Source organism: Styela clava, chromosome 11 (assembly GCF_964204865.1).
Source record: "Styela clava chromosome 11, kaStyClav1.hap1.2, whole genome shotgun sequence".
In the NCBI taxonomy this organism is placed as follows: domain Eukaryota; kingdom Metazoa; phylum Chordata; class Ascidiacea; order Stolidobranchia; family Styelidae; genus Styela; species Styela clava.
This window is the reverse complement of record NC_135260.1, coordinates 444932-455687: the sequence shown is the minus strand read 5'-3', so window position 1 is coordinate 455687 and position 10756 is coordinate 444932. Positions and strand designations below refer to the sequence as shown.

Genomic DNA, 10756 nt, shown 5'->3' with positions numbered 1-10756 from the left:
TCAAAATACCTTCACCCGGTAGAAGGAAATAACAATGTACCGGTATATAATTTATCAGAGTGATCGCAAGACGTCATACGAGATGCGTAGATCATTTTTCGCTCACTTCCGACACGACGTCACACCGCGGAAACGAATTTTGACGTCCGACGCAACGGCGCCAAATTAGCAATTTCCGTTTAAGGTAAAGACGCATTCCAGTGTAATATTTCTGTATTTTGTTCGGTCCATGTGTGAACATTACGTAACCAATGCCGTCAAAATTCGAAAATATAAAACTAGAGAAATGCAACGTCCGTGAGGCACTGTATACTGACGAAAACAACTATTTTAAGCTTTGAAGTCAAAATCGATAGTTATTAGATACACCCGTGTGGAGAGTTCATTTTATTCCGAACCAAAATCACGGTACCTATCTCAATGTTAATTAGCGAAATTAAATTGAAGATTAAACGTTACAATTGGGTTCGCGTTAAGTTTGATGAAAAATTAATTACTTATAAAGATAACAGCGTAACATCAACAAAGCTATCTGTCGAGAATAATATTATTCCAGAGACTTACAAGCCGGTTAAAATGTTTCATTGTAGATCGAAACGGTTTGCATTAGATTAATTTACGTATGTTGATTCCTGATTAGAATGGCCAATGTGTTATTATACTGATCTGACGTAACTAAAATACCAAATAAATTCAACAAGGTAAACATAGGATGATGGAAATTTCAAATAATGCATTTTCGCACCGCCATTTCGATGTTACGCTACGACGCCGATCGAGCATCTTATCTTCACGCAACGACGTGATACGTCACCCGCATCGGAAGCCTCTTTTCTCTGTGCGTCGCAAGTTATGTCGTGAGGAAAATGACTGTCCGAAGTTAGGGCAGTGACAGATAATGGTGAGATGGCAAGAAAAAACGATTATTTCAATAGCAAAAATATTCTAATGAGCACGAAATTTGCAGGGAATGTAACGTACCACATCAACGTTTTACCGATTTTGGGGCAATTTGGACAATAAATGGTTGAGTTATTGATGAAAATATGATAATTTTGTCCGAAGTTAGGCGCTTTTACGGTAAGTATAGAAGATATTGTGATGTCACATGCGAATTTTTCGAATGCAGGAATAAGCCCTTGCAAAAAAAAATTTGCCTCGCCCCCTCCCCCTTCTAGACAAGGTGTTATCAATATATGTGGAGCTACCACTCAAGCATTATGATATGGCTATTTCTGAATCTCAAGTTATCTTTCCTCTTTCTGCTGTTCAGTCTTTAGGGCCTTAGGTGCCTATCAATACTGTACCTTGAAAAGATCTGGTATAGTTTAGTACCACATGCACTTCTAGTTAGCCTGGCTCAAATATTTTTGCATATGTCAATCCTAACCCCTACTTGACTACGTCACCGAAAAATAACGTCATTTCGACGTCACAGTGGCGTAATAAGGCCCACCAAAGTATGCGGAAGGTCGTCAAAAACGCGCAGACGATCATCCGAAATAGAGCAGGCTATTTCTTTCGTTTTTTCGTCACAACGACCCCGATAGGAGAGAGATCGCCGGCGTTAGCGAGTTCGGTATCAGCAGCGCATATGCATTTCGGGCGATCGTAATTATACTTCGACAAGCCCTATAACGTGATGATGACGTCGTAGTAACGTAATTTTTGGATGTCATAGTCAGGTGGGGTTTAGGAATAACATATGCAAAATCCGTTATGCTAACCCACTGGAAGTACTTGTGGTACCAAACTATACTAGACCCCCAAAACGCACAGAAAATTAGCCGAAATCGAGCAAGCTGCATTGCATAATGCAAACATAGTCATTCTCATCTTGGATCATTTCGTAGAGCTCAAATTAACAGAAGTTTAAATTAAACATTTTGAGGTTTGCGAAGTGATTGAACGACAAGAAAACGACAGAAAGAAAGTAGTCTATGACACCTAATTCGGCATAGGTTGCTTGATTCGTGGTTATTTTTGGACGACCATCCACATTAAACCACTGTGATTTTTGGATGGCGTAGTCAGATTATCGGTTGTCATATGGGGGTTAGGAGAGACATATGCAAAAATGGTTGAACCACGGCCACTAAAAGTACTAAACTAAGGTTCAAGCTGGACTTGCTATGGAAAAGCTTAATATTTTATTTGTAAGAAAACAACTCAACTACCAAAAATGAACAAAAAAACGTAACAACGATTTCTGGGTCTAGTACAGTTCAGTTTAGTCTCTCAAGATGGCGTACATAGTCTGAGCGTTGCCTCGCTTAATGACCTTTGGTGATGTCGTTTCGCTGTGAGACTCGAGAAATCGCGGTCTGGTATAGTTGAGTACCAAAAGTACTTCTAGTGGGCGTAGCATAACCATTTTGGCATGTGGTATTCCTCCCTCCGTCATCAAAATTTAAACCATTTAATACGTCATCCAAAAAAGACCCGCTAAAACTAACGAAGTTTTCGCAAGAATTTATTTTTTTTGGATGACGTAGTCAGATGATGGTCAGGAATGACGAATGCCAAAATGTTATGCTACGCCCGAAGTACTTGTTGTACTAAACTACACTTCCCCGGTTTTTTTAATCGCAGAGCGTACGACAGCACCAAAGGTCAGAAGGTCATAAAGTGAGGCACGCTCAGACTATGTACGCCATCTTGTGGGGATAAATAAAATCATTTTTCAAGAATAGTCTTTTAGGCGAATGTTAATAACTTATAATCAAGTAAATACATTTAGTGTTTTTGTGATTCGTTTTCACATCTCACTCCAAGCAAGGCGCTAGAGAAGACAATTACTAGTACATAAGGATCTACTTTTCTTGGAATTGTCACAATTTACCTTTACTGGACCTCAGGTGCTGAGGAATTCCTACTTAAAATATTTGACGCGTACTAAAAAGCGCTTAGAGGAGAAATATTTTCCGAGTGAAAAACTAAAAAGAGGAGGCCACACCAACCTGTACTCTGTTCGACTCTTGTAGTTTGTGGGCGAAAAGTAGAGAAAAAGGCTTCCTTAGTTGACCACGGGGATGTAGCAGGGGCTGTAGTTTTCTTGTCTTTGTATCCTGTGTAAAAAGTGAGTTGATATTACAATTTGATAACAAGATTTGTAGTTTTAGGTACTTTCAGGAAAGAATGAGATACTGAATGGCAGTACAAAATTTTTTGTTCTCAGCGTTTTCGCATATTCGCGTATTACTAATTACTATGACTGAAGAGGACTTTTTGTTCTAGTGCATGCTTGACAGACTTAGATTTTCTTACCCTGGGGAGTGGTCGTTTCTTTGACATCTACAACAGAGGGCTGCACTGAGTTCGTACTTAAATCTTCCAACCTCTTTTGTAATTGATCGAGCATACTTTCCGTCTCGTCTACTTGTTCCGATAAAGCTGCGAAACATAAATATAAACAAATATTTAGAGTATTTAGAGCCATCAGTTTCACAATCCGTTGTTAGTGAATTTTTTGTTGGAAGATATGTACCCCGCTCTCCCTGATTAAAAATAGGAATGTGAGATGGGTATTGCAGAACTAATCGTCATGACTTGATTGTTAAAAATTGCGCAATGAAAATATTGTTTGGGCGTGTGGTGGTTGCAGACTGCTTGACCAAATATGAAAACATAGCAAACTTATTTCGGAGGAAATTATATTGTGGACACGAACCTTCCAAAGCCTTCTCGTCTTCTTTTGTGCACTGTCCCTTCTGAAATAGAACAACAGAGAAATGTTACGAACATGAAGGTTGCACATCAATGCAGTAGGGACTCAGTTGAGCAGGTGTTCCCCATGAAAAAGTGTTCCCATGGATTGAAACGAAAATTCTGGGATATATTCGGGCCCCATCGAACCGAGTGTGTTTCACACCTACAGTACTTATAGTTAAAAAAAATGGTAGAACGTTCTATTTTCTTATTTTTATTTTCAGATTTCAAACAAAATTGTTCAGTTTAATTGTCACATATATTGCCATCAATATGAAATTACTACTAAAGCTCTCACCGTAAGTTCTCTCCAAGTAGGTTGATCGTCGCAAACCATGGGAATCCAGCATTGCTCTCCTGTCAAGAGAAAATTGAAATTAAAAATCGAGCAAAATGACCGTCTTAAAATAGGTTTATACATATGAACGAAAGTTATGTTAAACTTTTTTCGTATCAAAACTAGTTCAGTACCTATTTCTTTACGTCGCGCTTTCGCTCATTCCATATTTAATTTTATACTGCTACTCACGTCATGCGAACGTATTATTTTCCTCAATGATGAATGGTGGAATTAAATTTGAATTATTTAAGTTTAAAAACAAAATAATCCTCTCATAGGAGATTTTAAAGCCACAAATAGATTTACCATAATGGAAGGGCCATTTAGTAAGATTTTCGGTCAGGGCGGGATTTCGACGATAAGAGGCCCTGGGCTGCGCTGTTTGTGGGCCTTCCCTTAAATAATGACGTAATAAAAAACATTATAGCGTCATAAATAAATTGCGTGGCATTTTAGCTGCTAGCAAAATACGTAGCAAATCGTCCAAGTAGATTGGGTAGTTGATTTGGAAACTCTGGCCGTAACAAAATACCACGGAACCGGAGCACCGTTTTTCAAATTTATACAAATTCATTATTTCACAGTTTTTAATTTTCAAAACGGTAAATATTTGGGACGAGAATTTATTTGAATAATATCTGCTTTATAAAATTCTAAACTGGTTTTGCTCTAGAACAATCTTTTACAATGTGAAAACGACTTGAAACTAATAACAGTTTTGAAATGGAATGCCGAGGCCCTTAAGATTTGAGGCCCATATTCTTTAGCTTACGTTGCCTGGTAAATCCTGCCTTTTTACGGTACAGCAACGCATTCAATACGTGGCAAAATAAACGAGGTGTTCGAGGGGAAAAGCTATCAGATAAAATATCATTATTTTAAATATAAATGTCGGTTTAACCTTCATCAAGAGACCGAGGTTTGCTATATTATTACACCGCCATACCGGCTTCCTGTACGCCGCAATAAATTAATATTCCCCCTGATACTAATATGACAGCCGTGACGCGAGAAAACAGATACGCCATGCCGCATATATTAGCCAAAGCGCTGATTAACGGGTGCTCCCCGAAAGAATCGTACCAAGATGGCGCACAACCTGAACATAGTATGTGTACCAGGTTGAGGTTATTCAGGTTGTGCGTCATTTTGGTACGAATACTCCCGGAGCGCTAAAAATTGTGCAAAAAAGCGATAAAAAAACACTTTATTTCTCGAATTCAACAAATTTTAACATCTTATAAATGTACTCGTTAATCTGGATTCGATAGTTAGAAGAGAATAAAGCGTTCATGCCGTTTAAATATTAATGGCCTGATTTTTGGAGTCTTCATATAATTTTTAGATAACTAACCCTCTGTACAAAGCAATAATTTTCATGTTTTAAAATCGCTGAGGAAGTTTTCAAATGTTTATTTTACCTTTTGCTTTAGCAGAAGCAGCAAATAATACTAGCCGATTAAACAAACGGCGCTCCAGAAGTATGTGCACCAAGATGGCGGACACCGGAACGTCGTATGTGTGCCAGGTTAGGCCATAATTTTAAACCTAACCTGAAACACATACGGCGTTTCAGTGCCCACCATCTTGCTGCACATACTTCTGGAGTGCCAAAAAACTGCGCCAACACTATGGTATTGAAGTGAGGAATAAAGTAAGGATTACCTCACCAGCTGGTATTAAATATTCGAAAAAAATACTACAGTGCGGCCCAAAAAACAAAACACAGGCAAGCAAGCAAACCAACAAAGCATGCACGGTTATACTGACCTTTAATCAATAAATACGCCTCTACCAACAGTATTAGTCCGATGAAACTGGGTCGAACCGGAATCTTCATTTCGAATGCAAAAATTTCGTCTTTTTTTTTCTTCAATGAGAGTCGATTTTCGAACAACGTAGGTTAAAATGAAGCTTCAGTCTATTCGCATCGGAATATATCCCATGCAAGCTCACTCACTACTCTAAAGCGGAAATATAAATTGTTTTCTCTCTTTTAAATTTTAGGATACGTGTTGCGTCACAAAAAAGAGAGTTTGGTAAATGCTGCTCTTTCTATCTTTATGAAACGATGACGACGACGTCACAACCACGCCCGTGAGAGCAATGTTTGGTCGAATTTTGCGCGATATGGCATATTAACCGCCACCATGTTTACAATTTATGAGAATACAGGCCAAACATGTCTTGCCCGCTCCCAATATTGCGGGGCACTTGGCGAAACGGATTTTGCTGGCGCATTCTGGGTAGATATAAGTATATTAACTAAAAATTAAAAGTTTAGGCTTAGTAATGATTCTCAATCTGAATTCCTAGCCTTCACCTTAACTGGATAATTACTGATTATTTTATTTAGAGCGGTGACGGATAAGTTTTTTTTTTTTTTGACCAAAATTTCCATCTCTAATGTTTTTAATGCACGGCCCTAATTTCTTAGCGTGATGCACGAATCGAACATTACAGCACGCAAAGCGCTACACGCAAAGTTTGTAAAGTAACTTTAATCATGCTTTTGTACCAAGTTAAAAAGCTAGTAAAAGGATGAAACGACATCTTGTCATCACTCGGCTTGTTCCACGCTCGTGATAGAACTAAAATACAGAAATTGAAATTAAATTGGCCTAACCCTAACCTGATACACATACCATGTTCCGAAGTCCGCCATCTTGGTTCACATATTCCGGGAGCACTCATTTTTATTTGTGTTGTCTAAGTTTTAAGAGATATATACAGTGAGAATTTCGATTGAAATTTCAAGCAGAGATAAATTCCGCGTGCTATTCGTTCCAGAAGCACGATATTTTCCTGAGTGTGTATGTGTATTATCTCAGAAAGTGAAAAATCTGAAAAGTGCTTTGAATAATATCATAACCAGGTCTTTTAATGATTATTAAGTGTTCAACTTGCTTCATATAATGTTACACAAACGTAACACAAAATTTCTATGCAGAAAACAGTCTCAACGATTGGAAATGAGCAGGGGTCACGTTGCATAACACAACAAAAGTTACTGATTCAACTGTGAGTAATTGATATAAATAATAGTTTGACCTGATCAACATGTTTTCAACTTTTTTAACCTGCCTGATTTCAGGAAATGAACGTTCGAAACATTTGTCGTTTCAAACTTGCATAACCCATCAGATTTTGCACAACATAATAATTTCCAACAAATTAAGCCAAATATAATAGTGAGTATTGAATAAAAAAATGTATTTAATCTGTCCGACATGTTTTCAACTTTTTTAACCTGCTTGATTTCAGGAAATGAACGTTTGAAACATTTGTCGTTTCAAACTTGTATAACCCATCAGATTTTGCACAATATAATAATTTCCAACAAATTAAGCCAAATATTATTGTTCCACCGAAAGGCTTGACAACTACTGGCATTGACATCCAAAACATTGATTGAATTCTATTGTTAACTTTATACCAGTTTAACATATTTTATTATATACAATTATAAAATTCGTTTGAAACGTAGTCAAAAACTAACAGCATTTGTGCATGTATCACTAAAGACAGTGTGCCCCCTTTAAAAGCGGTGAATAACCCTTCCACTGAAAAGTATTTTACCGGTGGTGCTTTTGTCAAATATTGAAACGTAAAATTAGCAGCGCTGTGGAAGCTAGAATGAAGATTTATCAATGACCTGTATTGACTCGAGTTATCTGAATAAAATAACTCGGACGCAATTAATCACATGTGACACTCAAGACGGTGATTGACACGACTTGGACTCGAGATTCGGGGATTTCAGCCAAGTCTGGAAAGTGCTTTCTCTAAGTATCATTTCTGGGGACACGTCTCACAAAACAACAATAATCCCTGGTATTTCTGATTCAACTGTGAGTATTGAATAAAAAATGTATTTAACCTGTCCGACATGTTTTCAACTTTTTTAACCTGCTTGATTTCAGGAAATGAACGTTTGAAACATTTGTCGTTTCAAACTTGCATAACCCATCAGATTTTGCACAATATAATAATTTCCAACGAATTAAGCCAAATATTATTGTTCCACCGAAAGGCTTGACAACTACTGGCATTGACATCCAAAACATTGATTGAATTCTATTGTTAACTTTATACCAGTTTAACATATTTTATTATATACAATTATAAAATTCGTTTGAAACGTAGTCAAAAACTAACAGCATTTGTGCATGTATCACTAAAGACAGTGTGCCCCCTTTAAAAGCGGTGAATAACCCTTCCACTGAAAAGTATTTTACCGGTGGTGCTTTTGTCAAATATTGAAACGTAAAATTAGCAGCGCTGTGGAAGCTAGAATGAAGATTTATCAATGACCTGTATTGACTCGAGTTATCTGAATAAAATAACTCGGACGCAATTAATCACATGTGACACTCAAGACAATGATTGACTCGACTTGGACTCGAGATTCGGGGATTTTAGCCAAGCCTGGAAAGTGCTTTCTCTAAGTATCATTTCTGGGGGCACGTCTCATAAAACAGCAATAATCACTGGTATTTCTGATTCAAATGTGAGTATTCAATAACAAAATGTATTAACCCGTCCGACATGTTTTCAATTTTTTTGACCTGCTTGATTTTAGAAAATGAACGTCTAAAACATTCGTTGTTTTGAACTACCATAACCCTGGCAGCAAATTTTGCACATACTTACCATTGCCAAAAAATTCAACCAAATATTACTCTAAATATTATCGCATGAATAGCTTGGAATCTACTGGTATTGACATCCCAGACATTGACTGATATGTATTCTAACTTTATACCAATTGGACATGTTTTATTACAATAGAGTATAAAATTCGTTTGAAACGTGGGCTAGAACTAACAGCATTTGTGCATGTATCACTAGGGTTCTTCATTTGATATCATAATCATGTCCTTGACTGATATATTCAGAGCAATTGATATTTCTGATTCAACTATTAGGATTCGATATAAATATCAACCTGTTCAATTTCAGGTAATGAACGTTCAAAACCACTGCTGCTTCAAACTAGCATAACCCTGGCTATTGCCAACAAATTCAACCAAGTATCACTTTTATGGGCGTAGTAGTGACGTCGTCGTCATCATTAACCAAACTCATTTTTTTGTGACGTAACACGTATTCAAAAATTCAAAAGAGAGAAAACAACTTCCCTTTTCGCTCGAGAGTAGTTAGTGAGTGAGCTTGCATAGAATTTATTCCGATGCGAATAGATTGAAGCTTCATTCTAACCTACCCTGTTCGGGAATCGACTTTCATTGGATGAAATTGGAAGAAATTTTGGATTCAAAATGAGGATTCCGATTCAATACATTCTTCTTATGTTTATCGAGGAATTTTCATTGATTAAAGGTCAGTATTGCACGCTTTACTGCTTGCCTTGGTTTTGTTTTTCCGCAAAATTAAATACTCGTTTTTCGTTCCTCGGATTACATATTTGTATCAGGTGTAATATTTATTTATTCCGGCATAGAGAAGGCCTGTATGGTGGTGTAAAAATATGGCAAACCTCGATCTACCGTTAAAGTTTGGATTACGAACTGAGAAATACTAACTTAAACTTTGGTGAACTCCCAAAGCGGAGGCCGCCATAGATATAAAAATAGATGATGATCGTTTGTATTCATGCGCATATGAACCGTAGCCGCTTCCGTACCGTAGATTGTGCTAAATGGCCGCTCCATCATCGTAATATTTATATGCAATACAACGCTTTGGTTTTGTTTCTCCTACGAGAGGATCACCTCATACGGAATGTTTCAGTTTTTGAACCTAAAATTTTTGATATCAAATAAAAAAAAAACATTGAAAGATGTTAAATGAAGTACTTAGAACTGTGTTAACCCGGACGAATAGCCTAAATCAGCAAACTATCGGAGACTTTGAGTTTATTGTTTATTACTGGGTTTATTGCTTGCCAGAAAAAAATGATACGATTATCAGATTTTCGAAACAGAATCGCGGATATTGATCGGATCTTATTAGCCCATGCTTGCAGTAACGCTAAACATCATCAGGTTCCCCAATGGCGGGGGTAATAATACAAATTCGACAAATCATCATCGAGGGAAATAGTGCGTTCGCATGACGTGCGCAGCATTATGAAATTAAATATGGAATGAGCGAATGCGCGCCATATGTAAATAGATACTGAATTAGTCTCGATATGAAAAATGTTCAGTAACTTAACTTTCGTTTATATGTTATAAACTTTTTTTAAAATGATTAATTCGCTCGATTTCTAAGTTTAATTTTCTCTTAACAGGTGAGAAATGCTGGATGTCTATGGTTTGCGACGGAAAACCTACTTGGAAAAACATTAAGGTGAGAGCTTTAGTAGTAGTTCCATATTGTTGGTATTATTCATAAAAATAAAACTGTTTTGTTGGAAATCTGAAAATAATATGAGAAAATTAAACTTTCTAGCAATTTAATCGAACATTCTATAAGTACTGAAGGTTCAAAACAAACTATAATCCCAGATTTTGTGTTTTCACTTTAATCCGTGGGGACACTTTTCCACGGGGAATACCTGCTCAGCTGAGGCATTACTTTAGCAATGTGCAGCCTTCATATCCTATAATTAAATATTTCTCTCTTGTTGTATTTCAGGAAGGACCGTGCAAAAAAGAAAAAGAGAAGGCTTTGGAAGGTTCGTGTCTACAATATAATTGCCTTCGAAATACGTTTGCATTTTTTTTATATTTGTCAAACGGTCCC

At 37.0% G+C, this 10756-nt stretch overlaps 1 protein-coding gene across 4 annotated transcripts in view; it reads left to right on the top strand.

Annotated features, from left to right (window-relative positions):
• LOC120347599 (CUB and sushi domain-containing protein 2-like) overlaps positions 1-10756 on the top strand; it is a 234000-nt gene that overhangs the window by 113654 nt on the left and 109590 nt on the right. The window lies entirely within an intron of this gene.